Here is a 14,244-nt window from a genome sequence, read left to right as displayed (position 1 = left end):
CTATGACTGAGTGAGTCAGTCTTACACTTACTCTCAGTGTAACAACTTATCATGGTTGCCCAAAACCATGACTTGTGAGAATGCCATATGTGTGAAATACTTGGATTTGATAATCAGAATTTATTTGAACACTAAATGGTCATTGTTGATACAACTTCATAGTTCAGTTTTAAAGGGTAGATCTGTGTCGAGATTTACTCATTCATTTTGTTTGGGCGACTTATTTTTAAAATAACTCCCAATCCATAATTTACAATACATTTGCCTTTGATTTTTTCTGCAGGGCAACCATCTGTGGGAAGTAAACAGTCCGAGCTGGACACCTACTTTGAAACTTGGGTATGGTGCAGGGACACAGCCTGACAGCCAACAAGGACAGTACCAGAGACTCAAGGACTGAAGGAGAGGAAGAAGCTTGTGGGGAGTGAGTCAACTCCTTGTCCTTCTCACCCTAATTTAGCAGAGGATGCTGGTGATGGCGACGGTGAAGGTACTTCGGATACAGCAGAACTGGCTGCTCCTCTTCCCGAGAGAGGTGACTGTGGCGGTACTTATTGCCAGACTGAAACCTATGACAATTTTGCCTGTATTTCTAAAGATGAAGAAAAGCAGCTACGGGATGAACTTAACAGGCTGGTGCTAGAAACTCAGGGAACTTAAAGACGAACTTGCCAAGAAAAAAATGACACTTGAATCTTTGAGGAACAATGACGATACTGTACGATATTTTACTGGGATTTCTAATTTCTTCACACTTGTTACATTATTTGATTTTCAATCAATCAATCAATCAATCAATGAGGCTTATATCGCGCATATTCCGTGGGTACAGTTCTAGGCGCTCTGCAGTGATGCCGTGTGAGATGAAATTTTATACGGCCAGTAGATTGCAGCCATTTCGGCGCATATTTACCTTTCACGGCCTATTATTCCAAGTCACACGGGTATAGGTAGACAATTATTAAATGTGGCTAAGCAATTTTGCCAGGAAAGACCCTTTTGTCAATCGTGGGATCTTTAACGTGCACACCCAATGTAGTGTACAAGGGGGGGGGGGGGGGGGGGGGGGGTTCGGACACCGAAGAGAGTCTGCACACAAAGTTGACTCTGAAATAAATTTCCGCCGAACCTGGGATCGAACTCGCGCTGACAACGGCCAACTGAATACAAATCCAGCACGCTACCAACTGAGCTATATCCCCGATTTTCTTGCATCGCATTTGCCAACACACTCGCGCAGAGCACTGACACAGTTTCAAGCTCTCATTCATGCATATATACGCCTTAACACACCTCTGCAACACCTGGCATACATCTTTTCTGTGTCAAGAACATCTGCCAGCAAAGTTTTTCACGAGACTGTGCATATCATGTACCACTACCACAGACTGCAGCCACTTGTTTTCTGGCCAGACAGGCAAAGTATAAAGACAAGTATACCGCCACAGTTCCTTCCCTATCCATGGAACAGAGTAGTGTCCATTATTGACTGTTTTGAAATATATTCATTGAGAGACCCTCCAGTGTTGATGCTATAGCGCTAGTGCACTCACCTGGTCTAACTACAAGCACAACAATACAATTAATATGGTGCGCCAAATTGATATTACTATCGTTAACTGTTATGTAGAGTTTCGAAACTATCGTTATCTGTTATATATAGAGTTTCAGAAACTCTATATAACAGCTAACGATAGTTTTATCAAAAGCGCGTTGGTATCGTTCCCAAATGGGAAAACCCTGAAATGCCATTGCAAAACTGTCTTTTTGCTACGAAATGTACATTTTAACCTTTGCCGTGCTTCCTGGGTTCACCTGTACCCAGAGACACACTAAAATCATTGTAACTCTGGAACCATTAAAGGTATCGTTTTGAAATTTTAAGTATCTCTCACACACCTAATTTGCTCTCTGTCTGCAAATTTTTAGTGTGTACATGACAAAACATCAGAATTAATTGATTATGATAATTTACATAAACACTACCGATGGCGCGGGTTCACACATACCCATACTTTTAAAGAGTAGTAGTGATTGTAACTATCCCTCTGCCGACGGCGCGGGTTCTGCTACACCCATAATTACCAAAGCGGCGGAACAGTGTCTGTCTGCCTGTTTGTCTCCAAGAGACTGTCTGTCTCTCTGTTTGTCTGTCCGTATCTCTCTGTCTGTATGTCTGTTGTCAGTTGCTCTGTCTGTCTGTCTGTCTGTCTATCCGTCTATCTGTCTATCTGACTGTCTGTCTCTGTCTCTCTCTCTCTCTCTCTCTGTCTGTCTCTTTCTCTCTCTGTCTGTCTCTCTCTCTGTCTCTCTCTCTCTCTGTCTCTCTCTCTTAGTCTCTCTCTCTTAGTCTCTCTCTCTCTCTTTCTTAGTCTCTCTCTCTCTCTCTTTCTTAGTCTCTCTCTCTTTCTTAGTCTCTCTCTCTCTTTCTTAGTCTCTCTCTCTCTCTCTTTCTTAGTCTCTCTCTCTCTTTTTCTTAGTCTCTCTCTCTCTTAGTCTCTCTCTCTCTCTCTTTCTTAGTCTCTCTCTCTTAGTCTCTCTCTCTTTCTTAGTCTCTCTTTCTCTCTCTCTTTCTTAGTCTCTCTCTCTCTCTTTCTTAGTCTCTCTCTAGCTCTTTCTTAGTCTCTTTCTCTCTCTTTCTTAGTCTCTCTCTCTCTCTTTCTTAGTCTCTCTCTCTCTCTTTCTTAGTCTCTCTCTCTTTCTTAGTCTCTCTCTCTCTCTTTCTTAGTCTCTCTCTCTCTTTCTTAGTCTCTCTCTCTCTCTCTTTCTTAGTCTCTCTCTCTCTCTGTCTTAGTCTCTCTCTCTTTCTTAGTCTCTGTCTCTCTCTTTCTTAGTCTCTCTCTCTCTTTCTTAGTCTCTCTCTCTCTTTCTTAGTCTCTCTCTCTCTCTCTTAGTCTCTCTCTCTTTCTTAGTCTCTCTCTCTCTCTCTCTTAGTCTCTCTCTCTTTCCTAGTCTCTCTTTCTCTCTCCTAGTCGTTCTCTCTCTCTCTTTCTTAGTCTCTCTCTCTCTCTTTTTTAGTCTCTCTCTCTTTCTTAGTCTCTCTCTCTCTTTCTTAGTCTTTCTCTCTCTCTCTCTCTCTTAGTCTCTCTCTCTCTTTCTTAGTCTCTCTCTCTCTCTTAGTCTCTCTCTCTTTCTTAGTCTCTCTTTCTCTCTCTTAGTCTCTCTCTCTCTTTCTTAGTCTCTCTCTCTCTTTCTTAGTTTCTCTCTCTCTTTCTTAGTTTCTCTCTCTCTCTCTTTCTTAGTCTCTCTCTCTCTCTCTTTCTTAGTCTCTCTCTCTCTCTTTTTCTTAGTCTCTCTCTCTCTCTTTCTTAGTCTCTCTCTCTCTCTTTCTTTGTCTCTCTCTCTCTTTATTTGTCTCTCTCTCTATCTTTCTTAGTCTCTCTCTCTCTCTTTCTTAGTATCTCTCTCTCTCTCTTTCTTAGTCTCTCTCTCTCTCTCTTTCTTAGTCTCTCTCTCTTTCTTAGTCTCTCTCTCTCTTTCTTAGTCTCTCTCTCTTTCTTAGTCTCTCTCTCTTTCTTAGTCTCTCTCTCTCTTTCTTAGTCCCCCTCTCTCTCTTTCTTAGTCCCCCTCTCTCTCTTTCTTAGTCTCTCTCTCTCTCTTTCTTAGTCTCTCACTCTCTTTCTTAGACTCTCTCTCTCTCTCTTTCTTAGTCTCTCTCTCTCTCTCTTTCTTAGTCTCTCTCTCTCTTTCTTAGTCTCTTTCTCTTTCTTTCTTAGTCTCTCTCTCTCTCTTTCTTAGTCTCTCTCTCTTTCCTAGTCTCTCTTTCTCTCTCCTAGTCGTTCTCTCTCTCTCTTTCTTAGTCTCTCTCTCTCTCTTTTTTAGTCTCTCTCTCTTTCTTAGTCTCTCTCTCTCTTTCTTAGTCTTTCTCTCTCTCTCTCTCTCTTAGTCTCTCTCTCTCTTTCTTAGTCTCTCTCTCTCTCTCTTAGTCTCTCTCTCTTTCTTAGTCTCTCTTTCTCTCTCTTAGTCTCTCTCTCTCTTTCTTAGTCTCTCTCTCTCTTTCTTAGTTTCTCTCTCTCTTTCTTAGTCTCTCTCTCTCTCTCTTTCTTAGTCTCTCTCTCTCTCTCTTTCTTAGTCTCTCTCTCTCTCTTTTTCTTAGTCTCTCTCTCTCTCTCTCTTTCTTAGTCTCTCTCTCTCTCTTTCTTTGTCTCTCTCAGTCTTTCTTAGTCTCTCTCTCTCTCTCTTTCTTAGTCTCTCTCTCTCTTTCTTAGTCTCTCTCTCTTTCTTAGTCTCTCTCTCTCTTTATTTGTCTCTCTCTCTATCTTTCTTAGTCTCTCTCTCTCTCTTTCTTAGTCTCTCTCTCTCTCTCTTTCTTAGTCTCTCTCTCTCTCTCTCTTTCTTAGTCTCTCTCTCTTTCTTAGTCTCTCTCTCTCTTTCTTAGTCTCTCTCTCTTTCTTAGTCTCTCTCTCTCTTTCTTATAGTCTCTCTCTCTTTCTTAGTCTCTCTCTCTCTTTCTTAGTCTCCCTCTCTCTCTTTCTTAGTCTCTCTCTCTCTCTTTCTTAGTCTCTCACTCTCTTTCTTAGACTCTCTCTCTCTCTCTTTCTTAGTCTCTCTCTCTCTCTCTTTCTTAGTCTCTCTCTCTCTTTCTTAGTCTCTCTCTCTCTCTTTCTTAGTCTCTCTCTCTCTCTTTCTTAGTCTCTCTCTCTCTCTCTCTCTTTCTTAGTCTCTCAGTCTCTCTCAGTCTCTCCCTCCCCCTCTCCCTCCCCCTCTCCCTCCCCTGCAAGAGGTTGGTGAAGGGAGAAACTCGATGCAACCACTGAAGTAGCGCTGTGGGTTTCCCTGAACCCACCCCGTCGTTAGAGAAATAAACGGTAAAAACCCTCTTTCAAATGTATGGGTTCAGACAAACCCGCATCGTCGTTAGAGGAATAAACGGTAAAAACCCTCTTTCAAATGTATGGGTTCAGACAAACCCGCATCGTCGGGAGTGTGTAGTCAAAAGCGGCATCCGGCAAAGGTTAACTGGAAACATAATTTAAAAAACTACAACATTATTTAGTTAGTGACCGTTCTTCTGTTGTCGTCTTCTCAAATCATTGTTGAGTTTGTTTAATATTAGCTTTATCATTTGTACTTTCGGCCGTACCGTTTTCCACGTGTGCGGTTTGAAGACGGTAGGCCTACTGAATATTCGCGGAAAAGACCATGACGCATTACACAAAACAGTGGTTTTTTTTCAAAACAAACACAAAACAACGTGTTTCCCGAGTGACATCCCCCAAGGCGCGTTTTGGAAAACACTGCATGCTTTCGCATCGTGTACCGTTGCCCACTGCATGCATGCCAGCCGTATGTGTACAAACTGACCCGCACACAGCGCGGTAGCTAGAACGGGTCAAGCTGACACTGACCAATATTTCTGTGAAAACAGGAAGCGTCCTAGCTGTAACGAAGATTTGATTACTTGATTAAACGAAGCAGCGAAATGATGGACTTATCAGACGACAGTTAGTTGAATATGATCTACCAGGGATCGCGCTAGCTTTTTAAAAAACGCGTAAGTCATACGCAACGAAACGAAAAAAACGCGTCACGGACCAATATTTTTGCGTACTACGAACACACGTACAGACACAAACAAAACACGCACGAAAGACTTAAAGACACTCCTTACCTAAATACGGCGAGTTTTCCTGTCGAACTCCGCGCACGCCTGTCGAATAACACCCCTGCTGTCTCCAACCTTCGGGCCTTGCGAGTTTGTTTCCCGCTCTAATACGACTAGACACACTTTCCGCCTTTTGGAAGCGCGAGATGGGAGAGCAGCTAATGTCTGTTTCATTATCCGACAAGACATTATCTGGTAATACCCTCGTTACGTTCGTTTGCGATACTTCGACTTTAGTTTTGACGCGCAGATTTCATGTGTGTCGTCACTTCTCGAGCCCTATAGTCAGTTTCAGGATCGGGTGATTATTAAGTCAGAGCAAAAGCGCTGCGTGAAGACAAGAAAAAGTTACAATATTTTTGCGTATGGCTTACGCGGCGCGGCGAAAAAAACGCGCCAACGACTTTTAAAATGCGTCAAATACGCAAAAATCGTGCGTAAACGCGATCCCTGATCTACTAAATCATGTTGTAGTAATTTAGTGCAAATTCGCTCGAACCAGAGACATGTCTCTGCTCGAACGAAACGTTCAGCAGCCATTTTGCCGGCATCAAAACATCCGACCACGCCATCGCTATTTTTAGAAACTCTATATAACAGTTAACGATAGTAATATCACTTGCGCGCACCATGCCGCCGTTTTGCGAAACCCTCGTTATCTGTTATTCATAGTTTTAGCAATAGCGCGCACAAACGCGCTATTGATATATTATAACTCTAAATAACAGTTAACGATAGTTTCGAAACTCTATTTAACAGTTAACGATAGTTTTGAAACTCTATATAACAGATAACGATAGTTTCAAAACTCTATATAACAGTTAACGATAGTTTTGAAACTCTATATAACAGATAACGATAGTTTTGAAACTCTATATATAAGTATAACAGTTAACGATAGTTTTAAAACCCTGTATAACTGTTAACGATAGTAATACCAATTTTGTGCACCATAAATTAAATACCTAATATCAATTACACCTCAAGGCCATATTTCTTTTATTTCTAAAGGGTGGGGTGGGCTTTCAAGTGACAAGCACATCACTGCAAATAGTGGGTATCTAGACAATATTGTACAAAATGATGTCATTTTGGCCGACAGGGGATTTGACATTAATGAACTAGTGGCTATGAGAGGTGCACAAGTGAAAATCCCTGCCTTTACAAGAAAGAAGAGTCAGCTTACAGCTTATGAGATAGTCAACACGCAAACTAGCTAATCTGAGAATTTATGTTGAGCGAGTTATCGGTATTCTTTGGGGAAAGTACACAATTTTGAACTCTGATATTCTGACTGATCTTTTGTTTGCAAGGGAAGAGGAAGAAGTGGTAACACTGGACAAAATAGTCACTTTATCATCTGGGCTTGTCAATGTTTGCACAGCCTAGTGTTCAAACTGAAGGCATTGTTTAGACTAAAGAATATGTTAATTAAACTCCAGGGGTGTCGTTTGGATCGGCCCTTCGGCGAATCGCCGATTTTTTTTTTAATTTGGCTGAAACTTTCATGTACTTATCGGCCAAATGTCCGAAGAGTATTCGTCTGAATCGGCCAAGGTTTGTCCGGGTTTTTTATTGGTCAGGCTTTTGGGCGGGGATATAGCTCAGTTTGTAGCGCGCTGGATTTGCATTCAGTTGGCCGCTGTCAGCGTGAGTTCGATCCCAGGTTCGGCGGACATTTATTTCAGAGTCAACTTTGTGTGCAGACTCTCTTCGGTGTCTGAACTCCCCCCCCCGTGTACACTACATTGGGTGTGCACGTTAAAGATCCCACGATTGACAAAAGGGTCTTTCCTGGCAAAATTGCTTAGGCACAGCCGGTTAATAATTGTCTACCTATACCCGTGTGACTTGGAATAATAGGCCGTGAAAGGTAAATATGCGCCGAAATGGCTGCAATTACTGGCCGTATAAAATTTCATCTCACACGGCATTACTGCAGAGCGCCTAGAACTGTACCCACGGAATATGCGCGATATAAGCGTCATTGATTGATTGATTGATAAAACTGCTGCCGATGTACTTAGACAACTGACTGGCGTTTATTTTCTTCGTGAATACCAAGAACGAAACATCAGTGTTTTGAGCGCAAGCCATTGACAAAAACTATAGCTGCCAGAGTGGTTTCGACAAGGGAAACCACACTTTCTGCGGACCGCTCAGGCTCAGCGTTTGCGTTCGCCGAACATCATGTCGCAACCAAAAAAGAAGAAAAAAACTCAATTGATCAGTGGCCACGGTGTGCTACCCTTCGCCAAGGTAGGTGCTTCTGAAAAAAATAACAGCAACACCGCGAACGTGGACAGTGTGAGTGATAGGGGTAGTGTTGTCGAGTCGATGGAAGCAGACGACACAAGCTTAGCAGAGGACAGTCACATTCACCGGCGTATCGACATCTGCTGAGATTGAAAAGCGACATCCAAATCGTGGTTTTCAAGCAAATTGGCTCACCCTAGGCCTACACCCATGGCTTAGCTATGAGGGTGGGTCCATGTTTTGCAAACTGTGCAAGAACGGTGGATGTAAAAATATTTTCACCAGGGGAGGTTGCCAAAATTTCAGCATTAACTGACCACCTCGCTAGCAAAGACCATGCAAGATCCATAGATGTGCTCGTGTATCAGGAAACCTTCAAAACAATGGATAAAATCACAATGTTATGTGACGGTGTCAGAGTGTGTTTATGTTTTATTGGTGTTTTACCAGTCATATTTCCAACTGAAAGGCTTGTCAAGATTGGAAGAGTTTTATTGTTTTACTTTCAAAACATTAAAGTTAAAGGTTTGAAAAAGTTTTAAAGAATTGGTGTCTTTGTGTTTTACTTAAATCAACAAAGCTGATTGTTTCAGTTGCAGTATGCAACACATATGTTCTGTGTTCCTAAGACAATGATTACCTCTTGTGCTTCAATGTTGCGGTGACTTTCGATGAGCCAAAATAATGGCCGAAATTTTTTCACAATGTCCTAAAGCATTCTGACAGTTTTGGCCAAATGTCCCAACATAAAAATGTCTAGCAACACCCCTGAACTGTGGTGTCTTGTATCTGATTCTGATGTCTCTCATGAGCAGTAGCAATAGTCTTTCTGTTATTATGTTTTCACTGGACGGAATCTTGAATTTGAAGATAAAGGCATTGTTTAAAGAATGTGTTAGGCCAAAAAAAAAAAATTGTCTGTTTAGGGTAACCCGACCGACCCTATCGATTTGGCGCCGACCCAAAAACTTTTTTTTGATTTCAAAAAAAAAAAAAAAAAAAAAAAGAGGTAAAAATGCTAAAAAGAGACATTTGGCGTTTCTTTCTCTCCCTTTCTCTCTGTTTTATTTATACGTTAGTTTTGAAACATGTATTCATCAAATATAAGAAGTGAATGTTCAGCCAACATAGCATTTACACCAAAAAAAAAAAAAAAAAAAAAAACTTTACCTACCTACCGACCCTACTTTTTTTGGTCATGTTACCCTAAACAGACAATTTTTTTTTTTGGCCTTAATTAAACTGTGGTGTATTGTATCTAATTCTGATGCAGGTGTCTCACATGAGCAGTAGCAACAGTTTTTCTGTTATGTTTTCACTGGATGGAATCTTGAATTTGAATACACATACATGTATCATGTGTATATGATCTGACCTGCTGCTATTTCCTTCCATTTCAAGAGCAGATTTCACTCTTTCTATCACACACACACACACACCACATTAACATACACTTTGAAATCATTTTGCATAAATGTGACATGTATTGACACAACTGACAAAGGTTGAATTATGCTGATTAACCTCAAAATAGCTCTACACAGGAAACAAGATCAGGAGCATTGCAAAATTAAATGGCCTACACTTGAAATGCGAGCACACATTTAAACTACCAATAACATGCAACTTCAAGCAACACTGAACATACCACTACCAGTATTGCAGGTATCAAGCCAAAGTGAAGAGAAGAACACTTTCACTAAATGTTCAAAATTGAAATAACATACTGTGGGCATGTGAGTCATTAACTATTCATTATGATAAATAGACCTGTGCGCTTTTTTGCAGAAATAAGTGTGTTCAATTTTGTTGTCATCAAAACAGAACTAGTTGATAATAGAAACTAACTTTCAGTTCCACTGCCAATTTAAACACTGTATTACTTGACTGTACTGATGCAGAACTACGCTGGACCACACACTCTTATTTGTTCCCTAAATCAAGCAGCCAATCCGTGTCACTGGAAACATTGAACAAGGAGAATGAACAATATACCTGGCTGAATAAGTTGATAATCAAACTGCTCATGATTCTTTGTTATTCACAGCAGTGGATGTAAAACAATCACAAAATAATGTCCTGTATGCATCATAATTTATACTTGTAGCACTTGATTTTGTATTGTGGTCAGTGATCCTAAACAAAATGTATGCCTACATCTGTGCATGATTTTACTTTAAGAATAAAATGAAACAAGAATGGAACAATGACTTCTCTGTGAGTGTGAACTGTGATTTAAAACATTACATGCCCTCTTTTCTCTCCCTCTTTACAACTTTACTACTGGCCACTTTCTGTGTGTACAGTCATACATGATGTTTGTTTTCCCACACACATGAGCAAGCGAGTCTGGCATTGTCACTGTTTCTTGCTGCGTTTCACGGCTTGTGTTTGCAGCTGCTCCTGGTTCACATCCACTGCTTGTAGAGGCTCAGCTTCTCTGTCCAGCCAGTTTCCAACTAGCTCTGGAAAAACTGCGAGTCTGAACACTTTCAAAGCTTTCTCCACACACATTGCCCAAAAATCACAGTCAGGCAATACTCAGACAATAACTTTATCCACAGTAGTCCACACCATGAAATCGCAGTAGGAGGAACTGGTCATAACAATCTGGCACTGTACCGGTACTTGACTATTTAACTTTTAAGTATGGGTGGTCCTTGCGCAGACAAAGCATCCCCTCACTGTTAGATTCCAAACAGAAATGGCGGTCTGTCACACACACTCAACAGCTGACTCCTTGAAGGTGAAGGGACGTGTGTGCAGGTTTCTCCAACTCCGGCCATGCAGGTTTCTCCAACTCCGGCCATGCAGGTACAGTGTGCTGACAGTATGTTGCCATCAAAAGTGGCGATGGTCCAAGGAGAAAGTGCTGGTTCATTAAGGCGTTGTGAATGAAGAACCTGAAACATAAATTGAAGATCGCACAAATCAGCATTCAGCTAGGTCAATCGAATGAATATAACTCTAAGACGCACATAATGTCAATGTGCTTTACAACATTAACAATGAAAAGTAAACAACAGATTTTTAACTGAATATGAACATGAAGCTCATTATAATTATATATAAATATAATATTTTGCAAGCTATTTTAAAATATAAATATATTCAAGACTATCTACAGCTTTTGTCGTAGTCCAGAATACATTAAGTAAAGCGAAGAATATATTAAAGACAAAGCCTCAACACAATATCCTGAACTGCAACTTACAAGTGAAATCTGCAACACAAGACAGAGAACACTCACGTTCATTCATTATTATATTTATAAACTGAAAGCACATTCTTACCTTTGCAGAAATGACAGAGTTTTGACAGCCATCAGGGCTGTAACGCTTGACATCCCTCACCCAGCCAGAGACAAAAAGTCGGTAGGAATCCAAACGTTTGTAAGCTTTCAGCAACATGCACTCTTCTCAGTTCTTGCCAAGCACAAAATAATTTACGATGTTGATGTAACTCAGCTCTGGCAGATCGTCCGGATTTGCTGACCAGCACCTGGTTGGAATGTCATACGGATCATTCCCATCACTCTCCAAAATCTTCTGATGGTATCGCCGCCTCTCCTCTGGTAACAATCGCTCAGAATATGTTCGCTTCTTGCCCGGTCGCTGTTTCTCCATCTTGCTTTCAAGGCAAGGGAAGTCACTCCAGGAGGCATTGTTTCCCGTTTTTCAACGGTTCACAGCTGTTTTTACTTTTCTCTTTGAAATGAAACGATGAAAGGAAGAGAAATGGAAAGACAGGCATGTTGTTGGGACATAAACAGAACAGAGAACATAAGGGGAAAATACTGTGTTTCAACAACTTCAAGCAAGAAAATGCAAACACTAAACACTCCCGGCAGAGAAAACCCTTAATTGACCTTGACCTTTGACTGTGTTTGAGATCAGTTATTTTCGTACTCGGCTTGTAAAATAAACAAAATAATATCCAAACAACAGCTATTTTAAGATAAGAGTGTGTGGAGAGACCTTGTATTCAATTATAGTAATCACTGAAAGACATAAAACTTAGTTCAGAAGCGAATCCTAGAAACCCCTAAATAATGGAAAATGTCTTGGCTAAACAATTTACGTAAATAATTCATTGTTTACGTAAATAATGATTTATTTAGAAACATTGCTCATTGTTTATAAACAATGTATTATAAGTCTAAATAATATATTGTTTACGTAAATAAATCATTATTTACGTAAACAATGAATTATTTACGTAAATAATTCATTGTTTACGTAAATAATGATTTATTTAGAAACATTGCTGATTGTTTATAAACAATGTAATATAAATCTAAATAATATATTGTTTACGTAAATAAATCATTATTTACGTAAACAATGAATTATTTACGTAAACAATGAATTGTTTAGGTAAATAATGAATGGTTTACGTAAATAAAAAATTATTTAGAATTGTTTTACATTGTTTATAAACAATTACTTATTTAGCACATGAGCTTCTAAATAATGATTATTTAGCTAAAACTGGTGAAAAAAACATGAAAAAGTATCCAAATAATTATTTGACAAACGGAATGCCATAAAGGATAGAGGTTTTAGGCAAAGCCTAATCTTACAACCTGTCCCTTATACAAACACTTAATACAGACGCACATAATATAGATAGTAAAATTGACAAGGTTATTGTTACTTACAGACGTACATAATGTAAATAGTAATAAGAAAGGGGTTATGGTTTTGTATACACATTCAAAAATGGGAATAACAATATAGTGGAAATTGCAGCATAGTTGCAATAATGCATTGCATATAAACATCCAAAACAACTAATAACAAAAGGGAGAAAAAAATGTGGGGAGGAATTGTCCCAATCATTTGCATATATCATTATCAATACATACACATAAAGAACAAATCAAAATACAAGAGAGAGAGAGAGAGAGAGACAGAGAGAGAGACACAGAGAGAGAGAGAGAAAGAGAGAGACAGAGACAGACACAGACAGACAGACAGACAGACAGAGACACAGAGAGAGACACACAGAGAGAGACAGAGAGAGAGAGTTAGACAGACAGAAAGACAGACAGACAAACAGACAAACAGACACACTGACAGAGAGACAGAGAGACAGAGAGAGTGCGCGGACATACACACCGAGTGCAAGAGACGAGTCTGGCTAATCACATCAACGTCGTTTAGCCAATTATCACGCTCTTCCCACCCGTTGTATGCATGGAACGCTTGATAAAAAAAACTAAGTGCGTTTCAATGCATGAGTGTCAAATCAGTATATCTTCTTCTTCTGCGTTCATGGGCTGAAACTCCCACGTTCACTAATGTTTTTTGCAGGAGTGGGGTTTTCCGTGAAAAATACTAATTTCACCACTGGCTGCCGACTGCGGATGTTACTGTCTCGCATGTCGTGGGGGACTTCACCTTCCTCCCAGCGGTGTCTATGACGGCATCAAGAAAACTATAGGTCCAACACACAGCAAGTCAGCACCACTGAAGTCAACCACTGGAGAAGTCATCACAGACAAAAGCAAACAATTGGAGAGATGGGTGGAGCATTACTCTGAACTGTACGGTAGGGAGAACTCCATCTCAGAAGCTGCGCTGGAAGCTGTGACACTCTTACCCGTCATGGGAGAGCTAGATGGAACACCAAGTGTGGAGGAGCTCAGCAAAACCATACAGTCTGCCAAATGGCAAAGCACCAGGACTGGATGGGAATCCCCCTAAAATTGTGAAGTGTGACCCCGAGCTGCTGGTTCAGTGCTGGGAGGAAGTTGAAGTTCCCTAGACATGCGAGACAGTAACATCGTCACCCTGTGCAAAAACAAGGGAGACCGCAGCGACTGCAACAACAACAGGAGGATCTCCTTGCTCAGCATCGTAGGGAAAGTGTTTGCGGGCGTGGTCCTAAACAGACTACAGAAGCTTGCCGACAGGGTTTATCCAGAGTCTCAGTGTGGCTTCAGGTCAGAACGATCCACTATCGACATGGTTTTCTCCCTCCGACAGCTACAGGAGAAGTGCAGAGAACAAAGGCAGCCACTATATATTGCCTTCATAGACTTGACCAAGGCCTTTGACCTGGTGAGCTAGGATGGACTCTTCAAAGTCTTAGGAAGGATTGGGTGTCCGCATAGGCTGCTAAGCATGATCCAGTCATTCCACACAGACATGAAGGGCGTCGTGCAGTTTGACGGCTCGTCATCTGCTCCCTTCGAGGTCAAGAGCGGAGTCAAGCAGGGATACGTGCTTGCCCCCACCCTCTTCGGCATATACTTTGCAGTCATGCTGAAACACGCATTCAGAACTTCAACCGACGGAGTCTACCTCCATACCAGGTCAGATGGGAAACTCTTCAGCCTTTCACGCTTAAGGCAAAGACCAAGATTCGGAAGACCCTCA

The 14,244-nt window shown here is 40.9% G+C and overlaps 1 long non-coding RNA gene across 1 annotated transcript; it reads right to left on the bottom strand.

Moving 5' to 3' along the window:
* Positions 1-9,322: 9,322 nt before the first annotated feature.
* LOC138961590 (uncharacterized) lies at positions 9,323-11,939 on the bottom strand. Its single transcript, XR_011454238.1, has 2 exons — positions 11,155-11,939; positions 9,323-10,764 (listed from the first exon to the last, which is right to left on the bottom strand). It is a non-coding gene; the product is annotated as an uncharacterized lncRNA (long non-coding RNA).
* Positions 11,940-14,244: the final 2,305 nt, after the last annotated feature.

The sequence above is a fragment of the Littorina saxatilis genome, linkage group LG3 (genome assembly GCF_037325665.1).
Source record: "Littorina saxatilis isolate snail1 linkage group LG3, US_GU_Lsax_2.0, whole genome shotgun sequence".
NCBI lineage: Eukaryota > Metazoa > Mollusca > Gastropoda > Littorinimorpha > Littorinidae > Littorina > Littorina saxatilis.
Note: the sequence above shows the minus strand (reverse complement) of the source record. Positions and strands in the feature narration are given on the sequence as shown.